The sequence below is a fragment of the Lissotriton vulgaris genome, unplaced genomic scaffold, assembly GCF_964263255.1.
Source record: "Lissotriton vulgaris unplaced genomic scaffold, aLisVul1.2 SCAFFOLD_1548, whole genome shotgun sequence".
In the NCBI taxonomy this organism is placed as follows: Eukaryota; Metazoa; Chordata; class Amphibia; order Caudata; family Salamandridae; genus Lissotriton; species Lissotriton vulgaris.
This window is the reverse complement of record NW_028251404.1, coordinates 559,803-570,226: the sequence shown is the minus strand read 5'-3', so window position 1 is coordinate 570,226 and position 10,424 is coordinate 559,803. Positions and strand designations below refer to the sequence as shown.

Sequence of the window (10,424 nt, the reverse complement as noted above, 5' to 3'; positions counted from 1 at the left end):
TTACTTAGTGTTTGGGGAGCCATGATCTTCCAAGGTCACCTCCACATTATTGTTAAAATTCCATGTGTAGAGGATACCTCTAGTAGAGAGCAATCCCAATGTGCGGACTATGTTACATTTTTCTATTTTACATGCCATGATCTGTCCATCTTTTTATCACTTTTTAAATTAATGTATTTATTTATTTACGTATTTATTACTTGCATTATGCACTTTCCATGTATGAATTCATGTTTACAGTCCAGTCCATTCCCCACAAGTTATGACTAGTCGTCCGGTATTATCAGGCTCGTGAATTTCTATTTCTTTGGTCTTTTTTCAAATCTTGTATACATTGATACCCATTTTTATCATCATTCACTCAAAAATGTGTAATTTTATTATGTGGTTATTACCATGTTGCCATTTCCTTTTTCCTTTTTATCTCTTTGTTTAATTTTATTTGAATGTATTTTTGATTGTACTTTTGAGGTCATATTGATCGAAATAAAGTTATAATGAATGAATGAATGCTTCTCACATCTCTGAATACAGTGAAAGAAGGAAATCTACCTGAGATTGCAGAAAAACAACTTCGTCTTATTTTCGCAGATCACATCCATGCGTCCGCACAATTATTCGCCTCTGAAGGGTGACAGGCTGCAGTAGGGATTAATAGGTGGGCGCGCGCACAGGGCGGGTTGCTTCAGAAAAATTCATTTAAAATAAAGACAAAGGGAGACAGGCATCTGGAATCAGAGACACAGATGCACGTATGTACCCAGAGATGGATCGACCATCTCGACAGATCGAGAGAGGAAGCCGGCTGTAGACAGACAGACGTATGTTCTATGAGGCAGGTCCATAGATACAGGCTTCTGGAAGCAGACAGACAGCTGTAGGTATACCCTGCAGCAGGTCCAGAGAGACAGATGCATGTATGTACCCAGAAACATATCCAGAGAAACAGATGCATGTAGTACCCAGCGGGAGACGGGAGGCTGAATGCAGACAGATGCCTGCATGTTACCAGACAGATGCATGTATGTACACAGAGTGGATGCATGTATGCACCCAGAAAGATGCATGTATGCACCCAGAAAGATGCATGTATGTATCGAGCGGTAGGTCCAGAAAGACAGAGACAGATGGGTCTATAAGACAGGGGCAGACAAGATGGGAGAAAGAGAAAAATACATACATAATCAAAAGCAGAGATATCATAATGAAATAGGTAGAAGACATAAAACACCTGAAATCATACACGAAGTAGCCAGGCTAGCTCGTCGGTAGAGCATGAGACTTTTGATCTCAGGGTCGTGAGTTCGAGCCCCACGTTGGGCGCGTGCAAGTTTTAGTTCTCAAGTATTACTTTTTATTTTAATATATATATATTTTTTTAATAGTCTCTTTTGCATTTTATGAGTCTCTTGATAGAAATTAACCAACCCATTGCAGGATTTCAGTTCACAACTTCCTTCTGCCTCTACAAGGGCGGAGAATCTCTTCATGGCGTCTTGTTGAAACTTTTACGAGGCGCTCCTCGTCCTCTAGCGGTACTGCCCCGCGCTCCACGAAGTAAAAGCCACATAATTATTGGAAGTGGGAAAAAAACACAGATGTGAATATAAATGAATCGCAAAAAAGATTGTGTCAGAAGTGGGATTTGAACCCACGCCTCCAATTGGAGACCAGAACACCCAGCTGGTAGGAAGAGTAAGCTCTTGAGTCTGGCGCCTTAGACCGCTCGGCCATCCTGACAGCTGATAGGGAAGGAGGTCGGGTGATGTCATCAGCTCGTTGAGATGCAGATTGTTATTGGGCGGTTTCTGTGTGTTCTTCAACTTTACTTCCGCCCAGACCTTCGCTTTCCAACGATCTGAAAGGGGCCCAGGGCTGAATTTCGCACCGTTTAACTTTAACTGTAACCCTCGCGATACACAACGGAGTAACACAGGCCTTGCGTTTTCAATCTTCTGCGTCTTCTGCTGCACGTACTCAATAGTCTTCTGGGCGCTACAATCTCAGACGTTGAATAAAACTGCAGGGATGAACCTCATCCTCCGGCAGCTTGTGAACTTGGTGACTTGATCCCAGGTTTAGAAGTCTGTCCAACTCGGGATCTCTACCCCGACTGCTGCTATCCTGAGCGGACGCCCCTATTTTGTTTTTTTTATTTATTCATTTTATGCGTTTTTGTATAGCGCGGACTTTACCCGAAGGTGTTACAGCGCTACATACTAGCCTAGGAACACAACTGATGCATGAGGAGAACATTACAAGTGAACAAATTAAAAAGCAAACGTTAAGTTACATGAGGCAAAAATGACAATTGTGAGCAAACAAAATACAAGAGGTGGCAAACGGTGCATTACAGGAGGAAAAAGTGACATGTGTGCAGGTTTCAAAAAGCGTACAAAGTACAAGTAGAGGTATAGTGCTGCAATATATGGCAGACACTCAAACACAAGAACAAACGTTACGTAGGCAGTGGTGGCACTTGTGCAAGTATCTAAAGCAAACAAAATGTAAGAGGTAGCAAACAGTGTGTTACAAGAGAAAAGTGACGTGTGTATGTTACAAACGAGTACCAAACAGAGGTAGAAGGCAGCGTCGGATTGGTAACGGGGGCATTTGGGCAATGCCCGAGGGGCCGGGGTCCAAGTTCCAGTTGAGGGCTGCTTTTGAGAGCCTGGGGGCCGATTTGAGCGGTGTCTCTGTTGTTTGTGACCGAGTAATCGCAGCTACAGAAGCCGTTTGCACAGCTGCCTTCGCGGCTTCATCAGCCAATGAATTCCCTGCAACGTGAACGCCATCACGTTGATGACTCAGAGTGTGTATCACGTGAGTCTTTTGTAGTTCTTTCTGTAAAAGAACTACTTGTTCCCAAAGCATTTTATGCTTTATTGTGCCACCTTTTGCATCTTTGAAACCATTTTCCACCCAATTCTGCAAGTATTCATTATAAGATTGTACGCAATAATAAGAATCGCACACTATTAGTGTGGGGAATTCGCGATCGGTATTTTCTAGCGCCATCTTAAATGCTACCAATTCAGCTCGTTGAGCTGAGCAATCTCCTAGAGATTGTGTTTTAGTGACCATTGGTCTAAATTTTCCTTTGTGCCAACGACCTTTAACAATCGCGTACGCAGCACTGTAAGCTTGTTTGCCCCCAACTGCGGGTTGTGCTGATCCGTCAGTATATATAATACTTCCGTATTCTTCGAGAGGCAGGATTTCAATTGGCAGAGGACATTCATATTCATGTTGTAAAAATTCCTGTGTCTTTAAGTTAGGATCAAATTCGTAAACTACGTTTGTTGCAGCAAGAGAATTAACCCACTGGATCCATCTCGGATGCAAAGCTTTAGCATTAGGAATGCTTGCTTTAGTTACCGCTTCTAAAGCAGGTACAGGTGTAACGATTATTATTCATTTACCTCGTGCTAGGGGCCTTTCTTTTGCTACAGCAGTCTGAACCACAGTTAGAATTTTCTCAGTTGAACTGAATTTTATTTCAGCCTTTGTGTACAAATGTGATTTGTAAGCTATTGGTACCTTTTCTCCCTCATTAGAGGTCAGGTACGTGAATCTGCATCTTCCTGGGATGACTCGGATTACAAGATTGCGTGTGTTGTCATGTGTATCTAATTTTGTTTTTGCTAACATGTCTGTTTGCAGTGATCTCAAAATTTCTGTGTGTTTTTGAGTCCAATTGATTTGTTTAAAATCAGGTTTAATTAGTTCGTAGAGAGGTTTAACCCTCTCTGCGTAATTTAGAATGTAGGTTCTACCGAAATTCAGAAAGCCTAGAATCGATTGTAAATTCTTCAGCATTGTTGGAGCTTGGAGTACAGCGCACTTCTCTAAGAAGTTGTCCGCTAGGCTTTTCCCTTCACTTGATAATTCGTATCCTAAAAATAATACTGTCAGATGGGCAATTCGGGACTTTTTAAAGTTGAATTTGTAACCCTCTGCTGCGAACCCAAGTATAATGGTGTTCACTCTTTTCAAGTGAGTCTCCAAAGTTGTCGTCTGTGAGTTAGATATCATCTACGTAAGATAATGCCTCATCATCATATATTTGTAGTAACTCTGTTACTCTAGCTGAGAATAGTCCTGGGCTGTTCTTGAACCCCTGTGGGAGCCTACAGAAATTTTTCTGAGACCCCATTACTTAGAAAGCGGTCAAGTATCTGCTTTCTGGTGCAATGTTTTGACAAAAGAAACCATTAGAAATGTCTAATGTCGTTTTATATTTTTTCCTAACTATGTTGTTCATTAGTGCAGCACTATGCGAATTTTGTACTGCAAAAGTTTTGCAACATGCATTAAGGTGTCTGTAGTCCAAAACTAGACGATATGAATTGTCTGGTTTGGAGACAGGAAACAAAGGATTGTTCATTTGAGAGGTGCATGTTTCAATCACCCCCTGGTGTTCAAGTTGATCTAAAATCTCCCTGACTTGTTTTTTAGCTTCTTGCTTAATGGAATACTGCCTTTGGGCAGTCGGTTCACTTTTTAACTGGATTTTGTGAGGAGGAGAGTCCTCATGCCATCCTACATGATTTTTATATAATGCCGGTGCCTGGGCTACTGCCCATTTCCTTGCATAAGTATATTTTTTGTGAATCGGAATATGATTCGAGAAGGCAGGCATAATCATTTCTTCGCCACGAGGGCACTCCCTGTCAAACTCTGGGGGCCAATCTTTTTCAGCTAACAGAATGTCATAGCTTTTTGAGAGTTTATCCCAAAATAGACCCCTTATTTTCCTAGTCTTATCACCCTCTATATGCAATGTTATTTCGTATATCTTATGGGGCTCCCTAAGTCTGGTGTCGGCAGTTTCAACCTGAATGTATTCATTCGTGTCCACTGTCTCCAGATGACTCATCAAGATCTTGCGGGCTATACTGATTTCTGCTGCACTGTCTAGCATTGTCTGTGCCCACTCCCCGTTTTTCAACTGTGTCCTCAGTATTCTCGGCATGTTTGATTACTCTAATACTGGCTACCTTCTTTTTCGGAAATTGAGATTTTTTACTCTGAGCAGGTTCCTTGTCTTTGGACTTGGTGTGCTCTCCTGGGTCTGACCGTCCTCTTCTTTCCGATTTCTGCGAAAAAGATCGAGAAGGATGTGTATCAATACTTTGATATCTATCAGGCTTCTTCAAATTATCCCTATTTCTAAGGTTATATATTTTCTCAGAGGGCTCCCTCTGGGGAGACTGGTGTTCTCGAGTCGGAGTTCTTTCCCTCCGTCGAGGAGACCTTCCTCTGGACTGGAAAACTTTTTCCTTGGGAGTAGATTGTTTATTTCCATCCCAGCTCTTTTTAGGAGTGTTTGAATTATTTTTAATAAATAATTTTTCAGGATTTTCGAGCAGTTGGGGCTTTACTGGTTTTCCACCCAAGCTGTCTCTACCTAATTCTTCATAGCATTTCTCTATGATTCTGGCAAGCTCAATTGGTTGATCTGTTATATCTGTTTCCTTCAACTTCTGGCGGATCGCCACAGATGCTGCTTATCCTTTTATGTTGGCTAATAATATAGCCGAGACCTGCTTGAAGTCTTTCAGTAATTTCATACCAAGAGTTAAAGCAGGTTCTGGACCGTATTCATTTTGAATCTGTTTTAGCACTTCTGGTATTACCGCCATTGACGGAACACTATGCGTTTTTATGTAAATGGAAGCAAAGACTGTACCCCAAGTGTCACAGTCCTCCACGTGTGGTGCGACTCCCATAGGAAGGCAGATGGTCAGGATCCTATGTTTCTCAATAGGGGTAGTATTCGGAAATACTGCCTTTATTTGACTAATTTTCTGCGCTAACCAGAAAGGAATTTTTTCCAGTTATATGGGTGTTTTACCAAGACATGACTGTATGTTCTGTGGTGTAATTTTATTAGTGTTCCCCTGATGAGGGGTCAGCTGTGGTACATTAACAGCTGTTTGGACTGTAGCAGTCCGCATTACATATTGGACTAATGCCTATGTATTTTAATTAATGTTTTTAGCTGTGCTAAAAGTTCTTCTCTAGACATTTTTTTCAATGTCCGGATGTGGTGTGTAGCTGGCTAGAACCGGCCACGTTGCTCCTGGTCTACCTAGTGGACCGAGCCTGGTAATATGATCATTATGTTTTAGGGCGCCATTAAACCAGAGCAGGTGCTCTTGGAATTTTAATGGGATTTCAATCTCCTCGAAAGGAGCGTCCTCTCCCGGTGGATCCTCTATTTTATAATAGTGGAACTCATGTGTTGCAGTGTTTGCCGCTGGAAATTTTATCCATGAATAGAATACCTCTGTCTGCCGATATTCGTGTGCCTCTATCACGAAGACGACTGTGCCACCTTGTGTGGTCAGTCCATTGTCTATAAGTTTTGACGTTATAGATTTTCTTAAATGTGCCGGGATGATTATTGCACCCGGTTCAGTAGTACCGGCGTCCCGTTGATTTGCATCTACTGCGGTTTCAACGGTCCAGTTTTCGAACACTGACATTTTATTGTCAGGAAAGTTTTTGCAGAGCAGGTCTCCAAGGAGACAAAGATTAGGTGCACAATATTTTGGAACACTGTATCCTTCAACGTTGAATAAACCAGAGCTTTACATAGGAATCTCTTCCTACTAAGGTCGGGCGGATTTTAACCTTTCACCCACTCCAGACGTCTATTGGAGTATTTACGGGAGAAAGGGGTCTGTGTGAAAAATGCACGACTGAGTTACTCTAACGTCTTGCGTTCGTTTATCGCCTTACCAAACGTTTGGGCGCCATGTAGTGTAGTTCCTATTTTCCCAATAGGCCCTGCGCCTTGGAATAACATAAACAGTAGTATCGACGTAGAAGTGCGAATCTTCCAGGCCTCTACTGACTATGCTAAACTTAATTGAGTTTGTTACCAACTAGCTCAGAGGTCACTGGAAACATTCTTGACTGAATAGGAAGTGACCAGCTTCCCTGGCACAGCCAAGAAGGGATTCAGTTTTCCAACAACTGTGCAACATGACAACTTTGCTCCTCAGATAAGAGTCAATCTCTAGGGTCGTGTGAAACAATAGACAGTTATTTTACTCAGTCAGTTGTTGTGCAGATTACTTTCACAATATGCAGAGAATAGAGAGACGGGCGTTTTCAATAAAAGGTATTATTTATTGAACAGTCTTTCTTCTCGTACAAGAGAAATGAATTGCCACAATTGCAAGACTTGTTATTATAAAAAGTACGTACAGTAAAATGAGTATTGCGAAATAATACTGTAAAAGCATTGATATGGTTTCTTAGCCATACAATGCTTTAAAATGAATAAAACATATATACATTCATATATACATTAGGTTAACGTACTCAACTGGTGCTTCTAACTACGCCTACCCCAGTGTACCTGACCTAAGCCTAATACTTGGGAGGGGAGTAAGTAAGTAGCTTTAGTTAAGTTGGTTTTGCCAAGGTTTGCTTCAAGAATTCTCTCTAACGGTTTAGCCAACACCATACCTCTGAAATAGAATGTTGGAGGTCTGGTATCTCCTTCCAGGGACTCGATATCCCAGTCACTCGCAAGAGTAGGCTGGAAACGCCGGAGCTGGAATTCTCGGCAGGAGAAAAGACAGCGTCTCTCTCAGCGCGTCAAAGAGGAGAAGGAGGGGCAGCGTCCGCGGGCAGCTTGCATCTGCTGGGCTCTTGCAGGGGGGCGGCTGTTCAGCTCCTATGTTCACCACACCATCGTTCGCTCGTTAGCAGCGATAGTAGTAGCAATAGCAGCGATGGTATCATAAGCAGCAACTTCAGCGTTTGCTTAAGGCAACGTTGGTAATATTTATACCTGAAAGGTGCCTTGTTTGACGTAAGTTTTTGGACATAAGACGTCAATAAAGATGTCACTAGGAAGTGATCGTCTATCAGTGCTCATTAGAGTTCTATTACTAATCAAAGCAGAGCAAGCGGGGCTTTCCCAGGTTGCTGAGTTTTTATCTTGTTGAAGAACTCGGAGTGTTAATCTAGGAATCTTAGATAGTGGCCTCCGCTGTGTCATTTGCACTAATGAGCTGCAAAGGAAGTTGCAGAGGAAGCGATTCTGAGATGTGGCTCTGTTCATGTGAGGCCAGAGACGAGTTTCTGAATATTGCATTTGATCGGTTATGCCAATATAGGGGTACAAAGGGATTATAGCCGTATAGGGGCATAAGGTCACAGTATCGATCAGGGTCCTAGATTAGAACGCGACAGTCTGTAATACTGCCCCCCTGTGTCAGATCAGTACAAGTCAAAGATTCGAAGTATAACAAAAGCCAGTTGATCTGGCTGCTCCCTCCTCCCCTCACCCACCTCCTTTTACCTGTGTCCGGCTAGTGCTCGAAAGAAGCAAAGGGGCCTCTGTTGCCTGGATACAAAATGCACACACAGAGCTGAGAATGGCCGGTTCTTAACCGAGGCGCTGCCCCACCCCTGACATTGTGAGCCAACATAATTGCTGGCCCAGCTGTTGTGCCGCCCCCCATTCTGATTGCACCTCCCCCCACCTGTAATGTGATCAGGTGAGGCAGGGGGCCCTGTAGTGGGCTGTGAAAGTGTGACCTTTCACAGGGGCGGGAGGCCCCCTGTGTTTTGCTGAGCGCGAGGCCCTGTGCGGCTGCCCACACTGCCCATGCCCAGCTCCAGCCCTGGGGAGAGGCGTAATTAAATGAATAAATAACATAAAAACATACTTACCAGGCATCTCCTCCGCCGGTCTCGCATGTCATCACGTCTCCTCTCAAAGACGTGGAACTAACTTCTCCCCGCTCTTTTGCTTGACTGGCAAGTGGCAAATTAGAAGACTGGATGGACAGTGGCCGGCTTCTGGGCTGTATCCTGGCAATTTACAGGCCATGGGGCGACTGTACGTCACCGGCCGAGCAGGAGCCTATCTGCAGACGCCTGCACTACACTAGGCATGCGCAGCATGCCTAATGTAATGTAATGTCAATGGAATGGGGGTGCTGAAATAAAAAGCGCCCCTCGCAGATGTGCAGTTGGAGTCTGAACTCCTGCTGCTCAACTCGCCTGCGTGCGCTGTTCGTTTGTTGTTGACTAATGCACATTTGATGCTGTGAAGCAGCTGCCAGTGCAGGTAAGGCCGGAAATGTAAACAGATGAATTGTCAAAGCTGTCAATTTGTCTGCTTACATTTCTTGCTGCCCAGTTGCCTAGAGGGGCGCTGCCCCAATGCCCCTATGGACCAGCCGCCACTGATGTTAAGGAAGGCACACAGAGGCTAGCGGAAGTAGCGAGATCTGTACCCAACAGAGGCAGAGGCGTCCATCCAGAGCCAGGGTGGTTTGTCCAGGAGACTGAGCAGGGAGGAACATGAGGAGTCAGAAGCAAAGAACGCCCTAGACGTTGGGCGTGTAGATTTCTTTTTTTTAACATTTTTCATAAACACTACTCCTTTTTAGGTCTCCGACTAGCGAAGGCTGCGCTTGTGCAGTCTCGCTGGGTATTAGGTCTCCGCCTAGCGAAGGCTGCGCTTGCGCAGTCTTGCTGGTTAGGTCTCCGCCTAGCGAAGGTTGCGCTTGTGCAGTCTCGCTGGGGAGAACTGATGTTTTGCAGAGTGGGGCTTGAACCCGCCCCTCTTCTCCATTGGCTGGCTTCTTAAATGGAGGCCAGCCATTGGAGGAGAGGGGCGCCACTCCGTTTAAGCCCCGTCTTTTTGGGATTCGGGGGTGTGTTCTTTACTTTCTTTCTCTCCTCTTCCCATTGGCTGGATTTTTATCTTCCAGCCAATTGGAAGAGGAGAGAAAGAAAAACACGCCCCCGAATCCCAAAATGACGCTGTGTTTCTCCGAGGCATTTCTGCTGGACCTCGGAAAAACGTGGTGGTGTTTCCGGAGTTGGTTGGCTCCGCTCGCCTCCCCCCTTCCCTTTGCCGCAGCTCTCCTCTTCCCGCTCTCGCCTCCCCCCCCTTCCCTCTGCCATAGCTCTCCTCGTCTCGCTCTCACCTCTGATCTGCTTACCCCGAGTCACCTCTGTCCTCGCCAACCTAAATGCATGACACCTTAATTGCGTAGTGGTGTGTGTCCAGTACATGACTGGAATTCGTAATAAGGTGGTAGATTTTTTTTAACAGATTGCCTCTTCCTTGGACAGAAGTACAAGATGGGGATATTTGAACAATTCAGTGGGGCCTGTTTAGGTGAGGGAACAAGTGTAATTCCACCAGAAGAATGGAGTCAAGCATAGGAAGACGATCTGGTGTTGGCAGAGGCTAAGGCTAGGATCATAGGAGGGTGGCCTACTAAGAGCTGTGTTTCTTCAGAGTTGAAGGTATTTTAGGAGTTGAAACAAGGGTTGTGAGAGGGGGAGAACCTGCCCCAACCCTACTGTCTGCCCTTGACTCGGCAAGTGCCTGCCCTCATCTACCCCAGTGTCAGTCTCTCCACTCTCTGCCCCATTTGTTC

At 44.5% G+C, this 10,424-nt stretch overlaps 1 non-coding gene across 1 annotated transcript; it reads right to left on the bottom strand.

The window, feature by feature from the left end:
* Window positions 1–1,630: 1,630 nt before the first annotated feature.
* On the bottom strand, window positions 1,631–1,740 carry TRNAL-CAA (transfer RNA leucine (anticodon CAA)). The gene is made up of 2 exons: window positions 1,703–1,740; window positions 1,631–1,676 (listed from the first exon to the last, which is right to left on the bottom strand). It is a non-coding gene; the product is annotated as a tRNA-Leu (tRNA).
* Between the last annotated feature and the right edge of the window lie 8,684 nt (window positions 1,741–10,424).